This window comes from Parasteatoda tepidariorum, chromosome 10 (genome assembly GCF_982258835.1).
Source record: "Parasteatoda tepidariorum strain Cologne lab strain chromosome 10, Ptep-v5.0, whole genome shotgun sequence".
Lineage (NCBI taxonomy): Eukaryota > Metazoa > Arthropoda > Arachnida > Araneae > Theridiidae > Parasteatoda > Parasteatoda tepidariorum.
This window is the reverse complement of record NC_141764.1, coordinates 89,775,940-89,798,831: the sequence shown is the minus strand read 5'-3', so window position 1 is coordinate 89,798,831 and position 22,892 is coordinate 89,775,940. Positions and strand designations below refer to the sequence as shown.

Here is a 22,892-nt window from a genome sequence, read left to right as displayed (position 1 = left end):
GAACGAAAATAGTTTGATATTTAATTTGATTTATTCTAGTCAATGATGTTATATTTTTATGCTCTTATAAATGTTAATGCTGAAACAATACTACTTATGTATTTAGTGTGAGTAAATGATAATTTAACATGGAAAATATTTAAATATTTAATTTGGTAATGATTCATTAATAGGTGATACATTTTTCTGCTCTTAAATGTTAATGTATTAAAGATATGACTTGTTTATTGTAAGATATTACTTTTGTATTTAGTGTGGGTAAATAATACTTTTAGAATGGAAGTAGTTCAATATTTAGTTTGATTTATTCTAGTCATTGATGATACTATATTTTTATGCTCTTATAAATGTTAATGCTAAAACGATGTTACTCATGTATTTAGTCTGGGTAAATAATACTTTCAGAAGGAAAGTGTTTCATTATTTGATATGGTAATGATTCATTAATAGATGATTAATTTTTTTGCTCTTAAATGCTAATGTATTAAAGATATTACTAGTTTACTACTTTTGTATTTCGTGTAGGTAAATAATATTTTTAGAATGGAAGTAGTTTAATATAGGAGTAGATTTTATCCAGGAATTGATGATATATTCTTATGCTCTTATAAATGGTAATGCTATTTGAAAATTACTGGTATATCATAACATAAAAATAAAGTGTAAGGTTTGCCATGTTTTGGATGTGGTATATTTGGTATATTTGTATAAAATAGGGCCATTTGTAATTTTTTTGGTAGCATCATAGCAAGCTTATGGAATCTTTTAATTCTTTTGTTGTTTGTTTCATTGAAAGTTAAATTGACAGAACGCATTAGATTGAAAACACTACAAGTATAATTGTTATGGATGGCGCGCTTTTTCAAGCTTAGGAGAAAAAATCAATCGGAACTGTAACCAAACGTATGACAAATTTTGATCCCTAACATCACCTGTGCATAGATTTACACAGTCAACCATACAAGCTTAATGCGAACATCATGGCGCGGAAGCAAGCACAGTTAAATTTAAATTAGTTTTAAGCTTGCATGGTTTATTTGCTAACCATTAATAAAACTTGTAGGACTTAGTGTTAAAACTTGTTGCTGACATTAAAATGAATCTTTCACTGCTATCTGGGATTTTGACTTAGTTACAAATGCAAAATAATGCGTCTTTAGTTTTAGAAATGTATACTGAAAGTTTAATATTTCTTATTAATTACTATTATGTGTGGTGATACTTAAATATTTTCCTTCTTACTCTTATTAATCTTAGTGTTTATATTATAATTTTTGACTTTTATTATCGTGCAAAAATGCCCTGATTATTTTTTGAAACTATAAGCAAACTTAAAATTTAAGGCTAAAATAGATTTAATAAAAAAACACATGATATCTGACTATTTTTGCAGTCATAAAATCATTATATTTTTAACATTTTAAATTTGAACTAAGGTGATATAACAAGTTAAGATATAGCAAGACTAAAAATAAAGTGTTATTAATAGAATAACAGGTATTATAATGGAAGTGCTGTAAGCAATCATTTTAATGCTCTATTTTATAATATTTCATCTTTTCATAGTATGTTATTTATTTTGAAAGTTATTTTAACTAGGAAATAAAAAAGAACTGAAGTTTATTGCTTCTCAAAATTTTTTCATTTTTACAAGTTGGAAATTTATTAACTGACAATTTAGTTTTTAAAAATTTTTTAAAATAAATGTTTGCTGAAATTTGTTGGATGTACTTTCTTCACGCTTGAACATGATGTAATATAGAAGAATACGCATCTAATTTATTACTTACTACAATTTTATGAAAAACTGGCAAACTTTATTTAATTAAATTTTTCCATCAAAACTTTAACAATAAATAAATAGATAAATAAAAAAATGAAATAAAAGAAATCAAATTTTATAACTGAAACTCGATAAAAAAATATCTGCGTTACAGTAAAAATTATTTAGACCATTCTGAAATTTATTATTTTTAATAAAGAAAGTAACTTCGCAATTCGTTTTTTTATATCCTAATCTCAGAAAGAACATAAAAGAATATAAGTTTGTGAAACAAGATATTTTATCTTTTTTTTAACGTTATTTCTTTCCAAATTAAATGAAAAATATTTAATAATTAGGAAAAATGCGTACAACATTCTTTTCGAATGAGAGCGCATAATTCTTTTAGATTTTATCCAGTTTTCAAAATTTCTCGTTTGCTGATTTCCTTTTCTGTTATTTGTAACCATCATCTCTCTATTGTTATATATTAAGAATGATGAATTCTATGTATTTTAATTAATTTTTCTAATTAAAAAACAAGAAAAATTATCTTTTTTCAAGTATGATGAGTTTCACATTGGATTTTTTAATATTTCTGTGACTGTAAACAATTATGAAGAATTAAAAAACTCTTGGAAAGTGTTGGGAATGTTTTATCGGCGGACATGATTAATCTGTAATGCAGATTATCGAAATTAAATCAGCCGAAAATATTTGAACTTTTTTTAAAAAATGGACACTTGCTCCAAAGAATATTGTTTTTGTTCTATTTTGCTACAGTGTTAGTTGTTGACCAGGATTTAAATATTGTTTACTTTGCTTTATTTAATAATTGGTTTGTATTATTGATGTAACAGATTTATAAATTGAAGAATATATTCGTTTGGTTAGTCTTTTTAGATAATAGATATTTATTAGAAACCTGAAATCCTCATAAGTTTAATGTTCTATTATCAACAGCCCATGAAGAGCCAAACATAATCTTCCAATTCCATTATTCTTGGCCTTGAGGTCTGGGGTGCTGGAGGAGATGTTCCGACTGGGTAGTCCCCGGAACACGTAATCCCGATGTTTAATCAACAAAAGCATGCTCTGTACTCATTTTGGGAACCTATTGACGGGATGAAAGGCTGAGTCAACCTTGTTCGGTCCAAGGATAAAATCCCAGACATGGGAGCTCGAAGCGCGAAAAATTTTCAACCAATAGGCTTTTTTTTGTTATTCCAAATATTTAGAACAATAAATATTGAGTAAAAATTATAATTGAGTAAATAAAGTATTTTTCTAATTAATTTCTTCTGATTTTAATTTAGCTCCTTTACCCGGGAGGACACGCGGATGTCATTTTATGACCCCTGCATTCTATAAGCTCTTATTCTAAGAAAATTAGACACTTGTTAATTCCTTTTTCATTAATAGAATAATTTTACATCCTTATCTGTCTCTTGTGAATATTTAAAAATCATTTCCAGTATTTTTTCTCCCCTTATAGACGTTTTATCAGTCACTGGAGCCATAGAATGACCCTGCTCTATTCTTCCGCAAATCATTTTATTTCTTTTGGAAGATGAGTTCAGTGCGTTATTTTAATTGATTTTATTTGTTTACATTGCCACAATAAGTACAAGCTATGTCAGAAAAACCCACTAGCTGTGTATAAAATCAGACGACATTGCCGAATTGTGTATAAATATGGAAGACCTTGCAGTTTCAGCTATTAGTAATCGACCCCAACAGATCCAAGTTTGAACTACAAGTAAATAAAATGTAAATTTATGAAGCACTTACTATGTACGTATTAATTTACATAATTTATATCAATTTATATGCCATTATTCAGTAATTGTTAGTAAAATAAATATTATCATGCTTAATTAATTTTTTTTGCAAAAAATGATTAAGAACTTCAAATAGTTAAGTAAAAAATGCTCAAAGTCTAACACTCAAAAGCGTTTGATTTCTAATAAAAATTAAAACATTTTTTAGCAACATATGAATGAATTTAAATTGGGATCATTCTATTACTCCCGCGAGTCGTAATGTTCGTTCAAATGACGAGAGCCCTCCCGGGTTCAAGTAAATTACAGCAAAAATAAATATTATTTGAGAATAAAATAATTTTGAGAATTACTTATTTATTTTTAGAATAATTATTTGTTTGTTATCATTTTTGATACATTTCTCCAATATAATAACTGTACGTAGACTGTAATACAATACAATAGATCTTAGTTTTATTTGACGTTTGTGAACGTAGGTTCTTTTGTATTGATAATCAAAATTGACTGAAAGCTAGGTGATTTTTCCTTAAGTTATAAAGTTGTTAATAAAGCTTTAAAGGAAACAAGTTTTCAAATTGAGAAAACTCTAAAAAATATTTGGAGTCTGAGGACAAAATTAATAGCTTGTACAAATATTTTAATAAGAATGGTTTGATATATAGCATTAAACAATGCTTTATAGTTTTCCAATAAGCGTAACAAAGGTGCTAATAAGACCTGCAATTATATTGGAAACTTAAAGAAAGTAAGTTTCTTGGTTTCCCCAAAAAACAGGAATTATACATTTCGTTTTTCTCTCTTTTTCAATTGATCTTCAAAATTGTCATTGCTGAAATATCGAATATTTCCTCCCACCCCCCACAAAAAAGCAGTACTTTCAATAATTTTTTGAAATTAAAATATTAGATAAAAATCAGAATTCTATTTCTTAGGAAAATAAATACTGATTACCATTTTAATTCATTAGAATTTAATGTGCAAGAACTCAACTAATTATATGAAAACATGAAGTTAATTCACCGCGTTCTAGAATTGAAAATGTGGAGAAAAAAATAAATACTTCATAACCAGATTTTGTCTATTTCAATGGCTAGTAAACTTTTAAGAAAATTAGATTGCTAAGTTGTTATTTCAATGAACATTCAAATTTCGCTAATTTTATGGTATATTTAGTATTTATAGTATATGGTATGGATGTTTTTCTTCTGCTATGTTTGACTCCACGAATTTTACCTAAATATATTTCTATGTCCGTAAATCAGGAGTTCATCTAGATTAAAATTACGTAAGAGTCAATGCCCAGAAGTGTCGTCGTAAGCTGCTAGGAGTGCTTTCCTATTATGACATGCTCAGAAGCTCAAGAAGAAACAGTTCATAATAGGGAAGCACCCCTAGCGCTGTATGAGGCATTTCCAGGCATAGGTTCCTATACAATTTTAATCCTGAGGATGTGCTCCAATAACCTAGAAATTTGTCGCAACATTTACACGATCCCTTGTTCTTTATAACGTTTCTAAACTAGTACATTTCGAAAATTTTCATTTAAAAAAATTTGTAGCAAAAAAGAGATTTGAATAAGCAATACGAAAGTATCAAAGCTCTGTTAGAAAATCTCATGCAACGTAAAAAAAAATTGCTTCCCAGTGTAATCATCGTTTAGTTTGACTACCTAATTATTATTGTTTAATTTATAAATTTTATTATTACTATTTAATTCAGCAATTTTATTATTTTTATTTATTTTGTCCATCTTTTTATTTCTTTTAATAACCATACTATGATTTTTTTTATTGTTTAGTTCATCAAAGCGAATTGTTGATTCTTTCTCTTTTTATTTATGTGGTTTAATTTTAAGCTTATCATTTTTTATTTACTATTTTCATCTTCCCATCTATATCTAGATATCATGGAATTAAAAAGAAATACTGCTTATTTTAGTTTATTTATTATACAAGATAAATATAAATATAAATTAATAAATAATACATTTCGATATGAAAAGATAGCACAGAAAGGAAAAAATATATGCATATATCTTAAGAGGAAAAAAAAACATAAAATTATTTCTGCTTAAAGAAAAAAAAACAAGGAAAAGTAATTGTTTTTAGCGAAAGCGAAAAAAAATGTGAATATCGTGAATACCTTGAAACGAAAAGAAGAGTGAATATCGTAAATTTTATTTATAAACTTAGTTAATTAAAATTTTTTCGTTACTTGATTACGCTTAAATTTTTATAATATTTAAAATAAATTTGCCTTCTAGTTTTATTATTTTTCCTAATGTTCAAAATAATTTACATTATTTTGCAACTAATATTTTATTTTTTAAAATTTAAATACAATAATATATTGATTTAGAAATACTTATACTCATTATTTTTATAATCCTGCTTACCATAAATAATACAATCTTTAACGAAACAAATATAAAAAGAAGATCAAGATACCAAGTTTTCTCCAAAAAATCACACCATCTCTGCGCCTAATAAATTAAATCATCGCACGGTATAGTTTACCTTATTGTAGGAAAGTCAGAGATATGAAAGAGGAACAATCTAAATTAATAAGTGACAAAAGGCTTACCAACTCTTCTACCATAATGTTCGACTAGTAACAGATACTACCCTAGAAACGTAATAAATGAGTTTTCAGATTTGACCTTGATTATAAATCAATAGAAGCAGCATCAATAAGTTATTTTAGAATGGAGTTGAGAACACGCATGTTTTGGAGGCAATTATTTCTTGCTTGAAATACAGAACGAGATGTAGTTTTGAGAATGAGATGATTGGATTACCCTGATGTCGATTTATAAGCAAATGAAAAAAAATGACTTCAATACTTAAGAAAAAATATGTTTATGAAAGAGTTATGGTATGATACGGATGAAATTTCTATTAAACATCAAGAAGAATTATTTTATAGCAACATGTGAAAATACATTGCATAATACATGAAGGTGACAACTTTATTCAATAGTGAAATAAATTTGAAAAACAAATTAGAAACCATTTGTGTTTAAATTACATGAAAAATCTATGGTATAAAAGGATGAAATTTACTAAAAAAAACCACCACTTAAGAACTATTTATTTTAAATTGCATTAAAGGAGTGTAACATATAAAGTATTGGCATTTTATTTTATTTTACTACCGGCGTTGAGCAGCTGACTCTATTCTGAGTTTACGGCTATAAATGTTTAACTCCATAGCCTTGTAATTTTCGACCCAAACCCAAAAGGGAAGGAAATTTCTGGATCAAGCATGGAGACAAATAATCCTTCGTGGAAGACTTTTTGATGGAACGAATCGACACTTTTGTTACATTGAGAGGAAACCGCAAAAATCTCCAACGGCAAGGAGATTCTAACCAATGATCTGTTTAGCACAGAATACATATTTTACGTCAGCAGTGAAGTTAGTGCAACCAAGAGTGGAATTTCCACCAACAGTCACCACTGGGATTCGAATCTGGGTCACCTCCTTGGAAGGCGAGTGCTCTATCCCCACTGCGGATTATAGTGATTTAGTATAGTATTGACTAAATAGAAGGAGAAATAAATACATCATCAGGATTGAGGATTATATAGCAACCCATGACCGAAAATGCCATCGTACGCCACTAGTGCCACTTCCATGTTATGTGTTGGTTGTTCATGGGCATTTCAACGAGTACTTTTATTTATCTAAATCATTTACCTAATTATTTAATCTCGTGTGAATTTTATGTTAACTAATAATTATTGTCAACAGTTACCATGAAATAGGCCAATAATAGCTTATTAATTTGGCGGTAAAGTGGCAGAGTTCTCAAATTTGGTCACCGAATTACTAATATTCATGATTCACTGCTACTTTAACATACGATTGTTTTTATAATTGAACTTCTTTTCATTTGTGACATTTCACCTGCTAATTACTATAAATTTATACCAATGGTGTGACATGTTTATCTGTAGGTGTCATCACTGCTATTAATTATATCCACCCAAACATCTTTGTGGATTGAATTTCTATTCATCTGTAAATATTTATGACTAACTGTAACTTCTACCTACGACTGTTAATGTGATCCAACTTCTATTTATCTGTAAATTACTGTCTGTATATTGCTATTGGAAATTGGTTGTTCATCTGTAATTTTTCATTTGATAATTACTATAAATTTTTACCATCGATGTGACATGTTTATCTGTAGGTGTTATCACAGTTATTAATTACACCCACCCCAAACATCTTTGTAGATTCAATTTCTATCCATATGTAAATATTCATGACTAACTGTAACCTCTACCTACGACAGTTAATGTGATCGAGCATCTTTTCATCTGTAAATTACTGTCTGTAAATTGCTATTGGAAATTGGTTACCGAATTACTATATGTCAGTAAAAAAGCTATTTCTGGGTGACTATTGTTATTAAAAAACTCAAAATTCAGACATTAAAATTAAAAAAGAACGGTTCAAAGCGCATAAACAACCAGTGCATAATAGGGAAGAAATCAGAGACGTATACGATGACTCCGCAAGTCTTTGTCAACCGTTACAACTTTTATGGCTTGCTTGAATTCCTGAATATGCATTCCTGAATGTTCTGCATATGCATTTTGAAAACATGTTCTGTCGAGAATCCATTACCAAATTAATCAACATTAAGGTGTTCTTTAGGAAAAAAAAGCGATTTGACTTCTATCACAGACTTAGTTTAGTAATAACTCTGAACTGAGATAACACTGTGATCTATGCTCCAACGCTCTTCTGTTACTCACAATAAAACGTGACATTCTTTTCTTTCGAGTTCTCTTCGAGCCAACCAATATAAGTTACTACACCTGTACAATGATTTAATTTGAAAGGAAATTGTAATCTTACTGTATTTTTTTTATTCCCATTGGCAAGACGAAAAGAAAACTTCAGCAACAAAAACAAAGAACCATATAAAGAACAAACATAGAAAGAAAAAAAAACCCGCAAAGGACAAGAAAAATAGCTTTAGCGAAAATCAATGAATCTAAAATGCCTCTGGCTTACTAGTAGTGGTCCAGAATAGTACGTTTGGTTGAAGCTTGACAAAAGATGAGATGGTCATCAGCTTGTCCCATATTACACAAACTGCAGATAGGACCTGAAACTAAGTAAATGGTGCAAGTGTTTTAGGAGACAAGGCCAGTGGTTAGCCTGTATTCTGCCACCATTTCGAGACTTCATATAATTTGTCATTCCAAAACTTTTGATTTGTTTTAACAGTGTCAATAACAAACAAATATGATATCTGAGAAGTTCTTTTCAAATTTCTCAGATGTGATATTTTTGATTACTCGTTTTACTATCTCATAAGATATACGGGGAGGAGATGTTTGTTGAGTTAAGGCACCCTTTTAGTTCAGTGAATCTCATTTCCATGGATTCCACAATGCTTTGGGATTCACTTTAAAACTGCCACCTAATAATAAATGTTAATGAATATTACTATCTATATCAGTGCTAAACACTCTTTTGAGCATTACCATTACTACGACAATTAGTTAAGACCATTTTTCTAATGGTTATGCCCAAGAACGCTTTTCATCTCTAAATTTGGTGAAATTTAATAAATTAAAAATAATTCCTGTTGAATATTCTTAGTCAGAATATAATAATTAAATAATACTCAAATGCAAATCAGTAATCACTGGTTTTCTATTTACTGTAAACTGCCCTTTTCTTAATGAGTTTAAAAGTTAGATGAGGAGTGCATTTATAAATATCTTGAAACTTGTTTTAGATTATTGTTATTTTCAATTTTAGGTAAATTATTTGGATAAAATTTTAAATGTCTGTACCTTCAATCTGCTGCGCTTAAAATTTTATTATTTTCAAAATAATTTCCTTTTCCAATTATTTTTCTAACTAAAGGTTATTTAGTTATATGCCGACAAGCTACTTTAAACTATTAATATGCAGAAACTAAATCATACTGAAAAATTGGAATTTATGTTTTTCAAGGCAGCAAAAATTTTGTATTTTGAGTTTGCTTTTTTCAAAGATTAAATTTCACAAAATAAGATGAAATTGAAATTTTCAAAGTTAATAATGTCGTGATACTTCTCAATTTTTGGATTGAAAAGCTCTTAAAAAAATAGAGTGTTTTTATAACACAATAAAGTTTTTTTTTGGGCCTGAGGAGAAATATGAGCGAGGAAAAAAACTAGTAACTCTCTATTATTTTCAAAACATTTTCAAACTATGGTAAATATTTTGAAACTTGTATTAGATTGAAAATGAAAAAGAGTTATAATATGTGTATAACTATATTAGAGAGGATAACTTTTGTTTATTTAAGTATAGTATAAAATAAGCGTATGGGTGTTTTTAGAAATGAGCTTGATTAGTTAAATTTATCAAATGTAATTATTGTCTGTCAAGTGAAGAAAACATTATTCCAGCGAAAACTTTTTTTCTGATTGATTATGCATTATAACATTGATAAGATAGTAAAAGTGAATAAAAGCTGAAAATCTTCAGGTAAAAAGGTTTTAAGAACACTGTTAAAAATTTCTCTGAAAAAATGTAACAATTTATTTTATTGTTATTTTAACATATTCGAAGAAAACAGTCAAATAACCATAAATGAGATGGTATTCAAATTTTTTAACTGTGAGAAAAACTGTTTATTAACTGACTTCACCTAATAAGGTTAAGCAACCAGAATTTTATCGCAACAACTAGGCCCAACAGATGGAGCCACTTTGTTCCTTGCAGCTTTAACATATTATAGCCGAGAGGATTAATCTGTCAATCTCTTGATCGACAGAACGGTGGATCGAGTCTTAGCATTGACACTACAACATTTCCTCCTATCCCTTCAATGCACGAAGAAAATTTTCAGTAACTCCCCTATTTGTGACCCTGGACTGTTAAAATACAGTACTCACATTCACGCATAGATGCAGTGCCATAAAGCTGCTTAACACAAAAAAGTCCAATATTTCTAATCTCCTATGGTTGGGGAAACAACCAGATAAACTGATAAGAATTACTTATATATTTGAATACAGTGAAAATCTGGCTATTTATATCAGAAATGTAATCTAAACTTAACTAATTAATTAATTATTATTGTTAATTAAAATTTAATTAACTATTTATTAAATTAATTAAAATAATATACTCAAATAACTTTTATATTAAATTAATTAAATTTTTATTATTTTAATTTTTTAAAATATTGTAAATTTTAAAAATTATTTTCCAAATGGCTTAAACTCAATGACTGTTTCTAGCAATCAAAATACTTTTTGATTTTTTTTAGTGTCGTGTAAGTGTTTAAAATTAGCACACTGCCTACTTTGGAGGAAATATTATGTGGTGCTTAGGGAAAAATTCATTTCAGAAGTTTATATCTTCACAACTATGGGGAAAATATAGTATCTAAGACAAAAGTAATATGAAAGAAGATCAAACTATTCTCAGTTTCATAGCAGCGGGTGAGAATTACTGGAAGTTTCCCTTAGCAGTGCATTATTTGACAAATTTTCTCCAAGCAGTGTATTATTTGATAAACATTTCCTAAAAAACACACTATTAGTATGATAATATTTAGTATTAACGACAGTAACAACAAAAATTAAAGGGGGAATAGTTCAGTTATTCAAATTCTAAAAAAAAAAACAGTTTTTTAGAGGATTTCAAAAATTATTTCTCAAAATTCAACATTTAACAATCTAACTGTGCAATAGCTGTTATACAGTAATATAGAGTCGTACAATATATTTGGCAACTCTATAATAAAGTAATAGATAATTTTACATATATTAGGAAGATATTGCTATAAATAATTTTTTTTTTACACAGAGTGGAAAAAGTCTTACAAATTTAATTTTAATCTGAAAGATTTTTGAGCAAATAATTTTTTATCATTTAATCAAACAATCTCATTTCCTGATTATTTGATAGGAATAACATAAGTATCTTCTCAAGATAAATATAGCCTTTAAGACATCATTAAATATTTGACTATGTTTTATGTGTTGTTTCTATGACAATATTTATTTCTGTTTATCTTCTTATAAATGCAAAGCAAAAATTGGCTTATAAATTATCATTAATACACTAATTGTTACAATTGAGTGCTCTAAAATAAACATTTCCTCAAGTCAAATATCGCTTCTTTTCAAAAAAATTAAAATTGTTTCTGAATTGAAATTGAGCTAAATACACGGAAATGTGAACTTAATAATTTCATTAGTTTTCTCTCTCGTTAATTTAATTCTTTAGCAGGAGTGTTTTTATGCTTTTAACTCATTTTAGAATCTCTCTGTGAGGAATTAATCTATTATTTATTTAGTTTCACATTGTTTTAGATACTGTACTACAGTTAAGTTTTATAAATTCATAAATTTTTGATTTCAATCCATTGCCTTTAAAAATATTTTATCGCGTGATTTTTCTGTTTGAAAGGTTGCCTTAAATCATAGTTTGTGCAATCGTAATTCTTTCTTAATGTAGTTATAAAGGGCTTTTAGTCAAAAATATGATTATATTCTTTGTATATGACATGGTAATAATATCATATACAAAGAATATCATATTGTACATGATGTAATGTATATGATGAAATGCTGTCGAAATATACTAGAATAGTGTGCCACAAAACCAATGTTGCTTCTATAGATTGGCAACTCCCTAAATGTAAACAGTCCCTTAAAGTCATTAGTGGTTGTCATTAGTTCTGGTTATCTATGAATAAGGCCAACGTATAAAATGATGCATTATACAATATATAAAAAAGGAAAGGAAATCCCAGATGATTTTAAAACTTAAACTATTTATAAGTTAGAGATGTTCTTAATAAGCACTTATGCATCCTTATATCTCTATTATTTTAATAAAATCAATGCAAACATTTAAATTAAAGTGCTTGAAAAAATATTGTTTTGTTTCAAAATAGTTATTGTATTGTACTGAATAATTTCAGAAGTACAATACTGTTTTTTACTGACTAAATATTCACTTTGCTATACCAAAGCTGCTAATGGTCTATCTAATATTGATATCTAATTTTAATTTGTCCTATTACATAGTGAGTACAAAACAAATGGTCGATATTGTTTTTGCGCAAGAAGGCATCCCCGACATACAATATAAACAACGATCTTTGCATCATTGAAATATCATTTAACTAGAACACGCTTCTTAATGCCTGAATTTAATATGTTATGTAAAGTAAGTGATTAGTTTTTTTTGTTGCGTTACTAGCACCCATGAATTACTCGAGTTATTACGTTCCGGTAAATTAAATTTTCCCTTACAAAAAATTAAGGTATTTTTGAGGTTTATATGAGGTTGTTTTGAGGTTTATTCGAAGTTGATTTCAAAAACAACCTTAAAAGACTAACCTCCCAAGGTGTATAATCAAAGTGTATGAAGTTGTTTTACTCACACTTGAGGTTGTGCAACCAGCTTAAGGGGGTAGTTTCTGAAATGTAGGGATTATTTTTGCTACAATTCAAGCAAATTTGTATATTTGAGGAATGAATAATTTCACCCGATCTAAACTAAATTAATTTCTGAGTTATATATGATGTTGATTTTGCGAGGTGTAAATGAGGTTGAAATTAGGGTTTATTAATGAGTTTATTTTTGGTGCGAAACATAACCTCATTTTCTACCTCAGGAATGTTTAGGAATATCTGTCAGCCTCAAAACTACCTCAAAAACACTTTATATTTTTTGTAAGGGTAGTTAATGAGCAAATCTTCATACAAACGATTACAATTAACAAACGATTATACAAATCGTTTGTATATTACAACTGTAATCGTTTGTATACTATGATTTATACAAGCGATATATTACTGCAATCTTTTGTATATTACAATTTATACAAATGATTACAGCTTTGGAATAAACTAAGCAACAGATTAAAATATTTAGTGTCATTTATTGGAAAACTATTATTAAGCGGAGATTAAAATGAGAGGAGCTTCTAAGGAAAGCCTAGGCCCACCTGATTTATATTAAAACCAGTATAAAAGGGTATTCAAAGTGATTCACTATATTAATTACAAACTTGGAAGTTACGAAAGACACATATCAAGGACTGAGAATTGCATAGCAACATATGAACGATAATGGCATTGTACGCCACTTCTTTATTATGGATTAACTGTTCGTGCCCTTTTTTTTTATTTATCAATGCTATCTTAATTATCTTTATTGCAGAAAGTTATATTTTTATCGTTTTTGATTTCACTGACATGTAATAGATTATTTAGACAAATTTGCAGGGTTCACCGATTTGGTTAACTAGTAATAATGGCAACAAAATAGTAGTTAGTGATAAATATACTAGTTATTAAGAGTGCTTAGAGTTTCAATGTCAAATTAGGAAAGGGTAAACCAAATTCTTGAACTTTTATGGATTCACAACTAAAAAATATCTAAAGAAAAAGCAATGAAAAAAAAACTCTGAAATGAAAAAAACTTCATTGAGTTTTTAACGATGTTTATTTTTGGAATATTGGTATATGCCACTAGTTTTTTCTTATTTACTACGGTCAAGAGCTTTTAAGCCGTCTTCCAGTGTATATCTTTTGTAGCAACAAATTTCTATCCATTTAGAAGTACAAAAAAAAATGAAAAATACCATTTTTAGTAAATATATTAATAGTTTAAGCATTTTTTAAAGCATTAAATTGTGAAATATTGACGAGATATTCTACCGATTCTCGAGGAATTGATTTTAAAATTCGTCAATAAAAACACAAGTTTTATTTCGAAGAAAAAAAAAAATTTTTCAAACTTTTTCAATTTTGTTGACTCATCAAATTTCACATTTTAATAACTGATTTTTCACTCTTTCATTTTTTATTTACACTTAAATATAGGATTTGATTTTCCACTTCACCTTCTCCAATGCTGCATTTAAAAGCATAGAATGAAATAAAAAGTTAAATTTTATTCTACGCTTTCCATATCAGTTGAAACGCCTAGTTTATCAAGTTCTAGCTAATCAGTTCTCTCAAATCTAGATCATTTTAAAGCATCTAATATCTAGATCATCCAAATCTGAATAATTTTTTCTTTAAAGAAGATCATTCTTTGTTGTATCGTTTTGCTCGTCTTGCGCATGGTGCTAAGAGCAAGAAAAATTTGTAAATGAGACAAAAAATGACACACTTTTCTTTAACTCATTTGGTAACAACAAATTTTTTACGGAAGTAAAATAAAACAATCAGAAAGAAAAAAAATAACACGTTGTATAACCCCTTTGATATTAAATTTTAAATCAATCATTGTCAAATCACACAAAACAATTATAACAATCTACTGAAAGTTATCACCTTATAGAAAGAATTTATTTTCAAAAGTTAGAATTTCAAAGGGAAAGAAAAACACCGAGTATAAAAGAGCGCATGTTTTGCATTGTCTTTTAAGTATTTTGTCACTTTGTTATCAGCTACCATTAAATTAATCTGAACACAGTACACTGCATTCGAATCAAATTACGGTATAATTTACCAGCACTTTGAGTGCATCATCTGGAAAATCCATTGTACCGACAATCCGTTTTCTTTCAATGTTATACTGTACTTTACATTTTTGCAGTAATATTTATTCAATAAGAGTTGATTCAGGGAGAGTTGATTCAAGAGTTGATCTTTTTTCCGTAGCATGTTCCAGTAAAAAGGAATTTTATGTATGTACTGTAATTTGATCCGGATTATTTTACAGTGCAGGGGTGTCTCACATTAGAGAACAATTGCCTATTAGGCTTTTTCTTATATGGTAATTTTATAATCAAAATACTATCTTTTGGTTTTTATATATTGCCTTTAAGATATATTATTAATTTTTTCTATTTTGTTTTTTAAAAATATATTATTATAATTTTAGATTCGTGCATAGCTCTCAACTTTAAATTCATAAAATTATAGGTTCGTTTCGCCTTTGCGACGAAAATAAAAGTCTTTGGTTTTCAAAGGTTTTCAAACATTTCAAGTACTAACAATATGATAACAGCAAACAAGTGCTCAGTTTGACTTAAAAAAGTATTAATTTGTTTTGACATCCTTGAAAAGTCCTAATCAGCTAATCTTTTGGTTTTTAGAATATATAAGTATTGAACAACAAATCCTGTTTGTTGACTCAAATCAAATGACTGCAATGTCTATATTTGACCTGTTAATAGAAAAGTGCCCCAAAACGTCCGAGAATTGAAAATGGAAACTAAGAGGTAAAAATAAAACCACTATCAAGGCTGCATTATAAGTTCAAACGTTTTTTTTCATTTTTAGCTACACTGTAAAATATTCGGGATCAGATTACTGTGCAAAGTACCGCAACTGTGGGTGCATTATTGGTAAAATCCATTTTTACCGTATTATTTATTTAATTAGAGTGATTTAGAGATTTTGCGGTAATTATTATTGTAAAATTTACGGTATGCCAGATTTTTTTGTTTCGTAACACGTTCCGATTAAAATGGATTTAATGTAAAAAGTGTCGGAACTTTTAAGTGTAAGTTGATACAAAAATTTTTACATTTTGAATGTCGAGATACTAAAAATTCCACTTATTTTAAAAGGTTGTCCAGCTGGTAACGGGAGGCGGATTAGAACATTTAATAAATAGATTTTTGAAAGGTTTTTCTATTTTTTCGCATAGTTCCGTACTAGAAAATGATATATAACTTGAAGCATTTCATTTTCTCTTTCCCTATTCAATTCAGTAAATATTTTGCTATTAATCGAATGAAGGCAGTATCACAGTACTTCAAATTTCTCTAAAAAGTGTGTGAGTTTATAAGCGGCCATCTGTACTAGACATTTTCGAGGAACATCAGAATATCTTTAAGGAGTTATAATGCGCATGCGTTGCTTGCAACCAATCCAAATCGTTTCCGAAACCAAAGCTTAAGTCAGGTAAACCATAACATCAATTCGAACGCCTCAGTTGCCCTCGCTGGCCAAAAGCGCGTAGAATAGGGTTTTTCATAAACTCTTTTTTTAAAATCAATTTGCCGCGCTTGTTTTTTTTTTTAGAAAAAATATCTAAAAATTCATTTTTTCTTTCTCTTCTTTTTCTTCTTCTAAAATATCAGAATTGTTATTCTGAAATAAATACGAAAATAATGTGTATTTTTCAGAATTTCATCCTCTTAAAAGTAATAGTTTTTACTTATAAGGGTAAAATATTGTGCCTATAAGTGATTTATATTTTTACTTTATTATTTACATTGTCTAAAACTTTGTTTGGAAGATGTTATACGAATGTGAAAGAAAAAAAGTTGGAGTTGATATGTTACATATCTTCTTGGAAGCATATTTAAATATTAAGAGCTTTCAGTAGTAAAATAAAGTAAAACCGCCACACTTTAAAATCGCATTTAAAGAGAAAAAAAAGGATAAGGATATAGTGTTCATATTTGTTTTCAAATAGAGAGTTGCATTTCAGAACACACATGATAGAGAAGTTTAATAGAGGAGAAAATTTAAGAAATTAAATTTTGAGCTTATGCCCGAATTAGTATAGGATGGTGTACTTCCAAAAAATGACGTAAATTTGAACAACTATTGTGTTTGTGACACCGTGGATTATGAATACATCAATAATTTGGATGTACTGCAATGAAGAGTATTTTATGAAGTTGAAAGTCTAGATAGACTGAAAGCTCGTCTTTGGAGGTTGCTGGAATAAAGGTAAGGAATTTGTAACTTTTAGATCTATACATCAGTTTTTAATCAGTTATGAAAGCAGGTAAAGAGCATTTTTAATTTCCTAGTTTTCATTTTTTCTTTCTCTCTTTAATTTATTCTTTTGTTAAACCATATTTGATAAGGTGATCCATAAAAATACCTTTTATTTACATATTTGTAATCCTTTTCAAGAGCGATAACTAAATATTCTATGCATAACGGGTCACAAATTGATGTTTTAATGAATGAAATCAACGTTATCAAAATTTTATAAATCCCTACTAAAGAAGACAGGACTGTAAACATCAAAACCTGTTTGATTGTCAAAGGAGAAGAAATGAGTAGAAAAGTGATTGTTAGAAGCCTTTCCAAGTTAGATAAAGAAATCCAATTAATATTTTTTTCTTTTTCTTTGAAGAAAAAAATTCTGCGTTTTTTATTTTTGATTCGACACAAAGTAACAGCGTTTTGTTTTCATGCTTTAATATTAATTTGATAAGAATAATGTTCTCTTCCTATCTTTATTTTGGATAAGAAATAATAACAGTTAAAATATATGCTACTGGCAGGCTTTACCCAACGCATGCGATGCGTGAAGTAAGAGATTTAAAATGTAATTAAAACTATGCAATTGCGCGAGGACTAATATATTTTAAAAATAAGAATAAAAAGTTGTAAGTGCTTGTGCTTATGAAATATTTTTTCGGGTGTTTAGTTTTTGGATGAGTCACCTTATAACACACTAATTTTCTATTAATTCATAAATGGAATAAAAAATAGGAAAAATGTATGAATGGATTGTATTGCGGAAAAAAAGATATTCACGCTTTCAAATTGTCAAAAAGGCACAGTTAAAACATTTAGAAAATATTGAAGGAGTGAACAACATATTAAAAGTGTAAATATAAGTTATTTAAATATATGCTTAACATAAAAGGATAATTTTTTACTTTTTTTATTTTGTACATTTAAAAAATTGATTCAGGGAAGAAAATAAATAAATCTAGCTAAAAAATTTAATCTTAAAATAGTTTTAAAACTAAAAGTTTTTTAATGTGATTATTATAAATTCAATTGAAAAAAAATACTTTAATGAAAATCATTTCAGCTGAAGACTTTATAGCTCAGATTTTTTTGAAGTGATTTTTTTTTCAAATTCCATACTTCATAGTATATATATATATATATATATATATATATATATATATATATATATATATATATATATATATATATATATATATATATATATATATATATATATATATATATATATATATATATATATATATATATATATATATATATATATATATATATATATATATATATATATATATATATATATATATATATATATATATATATATATATATATATATATATAGTTGTGGAAAATGTAGAGAAAACAAGGGAACAATTACAGAACAATGAAGAAAGGGGAAAAAAGAAAAATAATAATAAAAATTAAAATAACAAAAAACCGGGTAATAAAATATTTTATGAGATCTACTTACTCGCAGCTTATGGGCAAGAAATGAAACTTATTGTTTTTCTTAACATTCCTCGTGTTTTTTTTATTTATTATGCTATATATATATAAATTTGTTATATGAACTTATTGTTTATATTATACTTTAGGATATAATTGTTGTATTAAATGGAAAATTACAATATTTTCTTAATGTATAATTTAATAATTTTCTTCGGCTTTGAAAAAAAATAATTTCACAATTTTTTTCCCTAATAGATAAAATTCGTTACGCTTCTTTTGCATTTAAAATAAATCCTCCTATCTGAGTGGTGAGTCTGGAATCAATATATATCTTACTTTAAGCGAGAGAATAAATGTAAATGTATGTTTTTAACAATGTAAGATGTTAAAAAATAATTACTCAGTTTTAGGAGAATTTGAAGAAACTAAGTTTGTTTAATATATTAATTATATTTTAAAAAATGTATATTAGATTAAGTGTATTTGTTAAGGAATAGAATATTTTAAATTATATTTTTTCTTCAGAAATATATAGCTTTTTTTATATTTCTATTGTGTTTGAGAAGTGTGTTGAGTTTCTATTGTGTTGAGTTTGAGTTATTTGAGAAGAAAATAAATTTAATTTAATGCTATGTTTTTTCACTCAGTTAGCAAATTAGTATTGTCTTTTTTATTTTTGAAATTAGCATTTTTTATGATTTATTATGAATGTGTGAGAATGTAAATATAAAGCTTTTTTCATAAAATTTCCTTTTACCAATCAAAACAAAAAATATTTAAATTCTATTTTTCTTTTAAAGGTAAACATTTTTCACTTTAGAGTGATTTTACGATTAAAATAATTTTTATTCAATTTTTAAATATTGGACAATATAATAAAATGAGCTATAAAAAAATACTTCCAGTATTTTTGCCTTGTCTGTTTCCTTAGAAATATTATGAGATCAAGATAATTCATGTTAACCACATTTCGCAAATTTTCTAATTAAAATAGTTGAAGAATTTTAATGCTTATGAACTGAAATACAGTGAAACTCCCACCATTTTTCACTTACTCCTAAATAATCAAACTTTAATTACTGACAAAAATATAAGCCACTGCCTCAATTAATTTATTCCTAAGTATTTATTAAGTATTTGAAGACTTATTAATTTACTGTTAATGCTGAAACAATGGGTAATTATTTACGCTTTTGTTTCGACTTAAAAATTAATCAGTTGGGTGAACAAACCTATTTAATTATTTCTTTATTAAGAGCCATGGAAAAATTCTAACGAAGCATATTTAAGATATTTAGTTAATAATAATGGCAGAAATGTTGCAAAAAATGATTAATGAAGATAAATGATTTATTTTTGAACTGTAAATTTTGAAATAACAAATGAATTACGTTCAAAACTTTTGAAACGATTCAGTTATTAATATTAAAATTTTCTCAAAAGAATATTACTTGAATGTTTCCTAATTGAGAAATTGTTTTATTGAATGGAAATATGTTATTTTGACATTTTCAAGAAGCACCATTAATGTTTCTAAACAAGTTAATCTCTACATAGATGTTACTTATAAATTGAAATTAACAAGGGAATTAAATTATCATATACATAAATACATAGAAAAAATTAAATTTAATCAAAATCTCCCATATATTTTGAAATTGTGGTTTTTCAAAGAAAAAAGTGTAAAATAATTGAGTAGCCATCATTTCATTCTGAATAATAATAGTAAATATGAACTACAACTATTTTTTACAGGTAAGAAAACGATGTTAGGAAATAGTAAAATCTTATAATCTAGTTAAACGTTTGATAATAATTCAATCTCTAAAACCATTTTCTTCTTAAAAAATGTTTTAAAATTTTTAATTGAAATAAAATGAAAACATGAAAATGAAATAAAATGAAATTGGAAACAATTGAATTAAAATTTAAAATTTAATTGTTTTAAATAAAATTATTTTAAATAATCTTTTTTGAGGTCGATTTTTTAAATGATATATATATATATATATATATATATATATATATATATATATATATATACAACAAAATAAATAAATACGAGAAAGAGAGTTAAGAAAAACAATAAGTTTCATTTATTGCGCATAAGCTGCAAGTAAACAGAACTCATTAGATAAGTTCAAAATGAAGATAAAACAAAGGAAAATTATAGACATATGCAAAAGGGGGGGGGGAAATAATAATGAAAAAGAGCTCGTTAAAGAGCTTTTGCCATCTAATGTAATGTATACCACTATAATTTTTCTTCTTTTATTTCTTTTTTTGTCATACGCAGTTTGTAAAACTGTTTGAACTTGTTATTTTTGTTAGTATTAGGCTAAGTGTAACAACTGATTAACATTTAAATTCTACACATGATCTAAACCACGACTTATTTCATACTCATTTAACTCATATATTTATTTATTTTTGTTAAGGAAAATGAACATATTTTATTGTTTTTATAGTTAATATTTGCCTTCATAATAACTTTATATTTGCGTTCACAATAACTTTTAATTTAAAAATTGATGTAATTTCAAATGTTTTCATTTAGAAATTATATGGATCAGCAAAAGAAGGAAAATCAAGGAAATTTAGTACTATTCACTTATATCTGTATCAAATTTGAATTACGCATAGCGAATAGATAATTGAGCTTATAGTTTTGGTCATTTTAATACCAAAGTAAGAACTCTTAAATATCAAATTATCATTATTTTCTTTTTTGTACAAAAACAATTGTGATTGCAACTCTTTCATAATTCAAAAAAGGCCTTATACTGTTTCTTAAAATTATAAAAAAAACTATTCAAGAATTTGCAGAACATAAATGAAAATCTGCATTTGCGATTCTGAAACTTTAAAAATTATTTGTAAATATGTTTCAAACATTTTTATCTGCCAACTTGAAAAATTATTGTGTTGATATCAATATATTAGAGGATAAGTAGGTTATCAAAAGGATAGGTCAACATTGAACTTTATTATTGCCCAGTTCTGTTGAAACCTTAAAAAAGTGTTAAAATATGTCTCCTTTAAGTTTTACTATACTGTGCAAAATTCCGGGTTAAATTACGGTTAAAAGTTTCAGCACGCAGGGTGTCAGTGCTTTTACCCTAAGTTAATCTGGAATTTCCTTTACAGAAAATAGTATTTACTAATTAAGTCAAAGAAGATTCAATTAACATGAGAAATATAAATTCAACTTACCGTCATGCGTTGCACAATTCCATTAAAGCCTTAAGAAGGTATTAAAAACGTTTCCTTTAAAGTTAAATTACACTTTACAAAATTTCGGGTCAAATAACGGTAAAATGTAATAGCGCTTAGAGTGTCAGTACTTTTGACTGCAATTTGACCTGGAATTTTTTACAGAAAATGGTATTTTCTAATTAAGTTAAAGAAAATTCAATTTCCATTAAAAATATATAAATATATTCAACACATCTTTATACAAAGGATGAAACAAATTTTATCGAGATTATGATACCATACTAACCAAAATTTTTAACAGTTAGATAACCGAAATATGTAAAAAAATTGATAGAACAATGGAATATTTTCAAATCATTCAAATGTTACACTATTCTTTTTCCCTGACATTTGAAGACCAATTTCTAATCTAATTGAAGTTTTATCTGACCTTCACGTTACGTTGATTTTTAATTTTTAAGTTTATTGTAAATTGGGTATGGATATATTTTTCATTTGTTATTATGTTTCAATAGGACTGTATTAAAAAGAAGCTTTACATACAGTCTGAAGGAATGTGTTTACAGTATTGCATTACAGAAGCATTTTTGAGAGGATGTAAAAGTTAAAATATACTTTTAGAGCATTGAAAATATTTCCGGAATTTAAACATATGCTGTATGTTTGTTCAGTATACGAACATACCGCTTCTCTCATGGCATAAATTCTATCAACTATAAAATTCTTAGGGGCTTCTTATACATGAACAAATCCCTTATGTTACAATTTTATGATAGCTAAAAGCCCTATATTTTCCTAATTTTGCTTTGAAGCAGTTAGGAAACGTAAATGTTGATCTTCGGCGAAGAAAGCTTTGAGAGCTCTTATGTTAAGGGGTTTTCGAAGCTGCGCTTACCACTTGAACAAGAACGTTTTAAAAGAGATGGTATTTCAGTAAGAGTCACGCAGTTTATACG

At 27.1% G+C, this 22,892-nt stretch overlaps 1 protein-coding gene across 1 annotated transcript in view; it reads left to right on the top strand.

Annotated features, from left to right (window-relative positions):
* The first annotated feature begins 16,444 nt into the window (after nucleotides 1-16,444).
* LOC107438207 (voltage-dependent calcium channel type A subunit alpha-1) overlaps nucleotides 16,445-22,892 on the top strand; it is a 668,849-nt gene continuing 662,401 nt past the window's right edge. The window contains exon 1 of the mRNA XM_087153325.1: nucleotides 16,445-17,228. The gene's annotated coding sequence lies outside the window, so the exon portion shown is untranslated. The remainder of the gene's footprint in view (nucleotides 17,229-22,892) is intronic.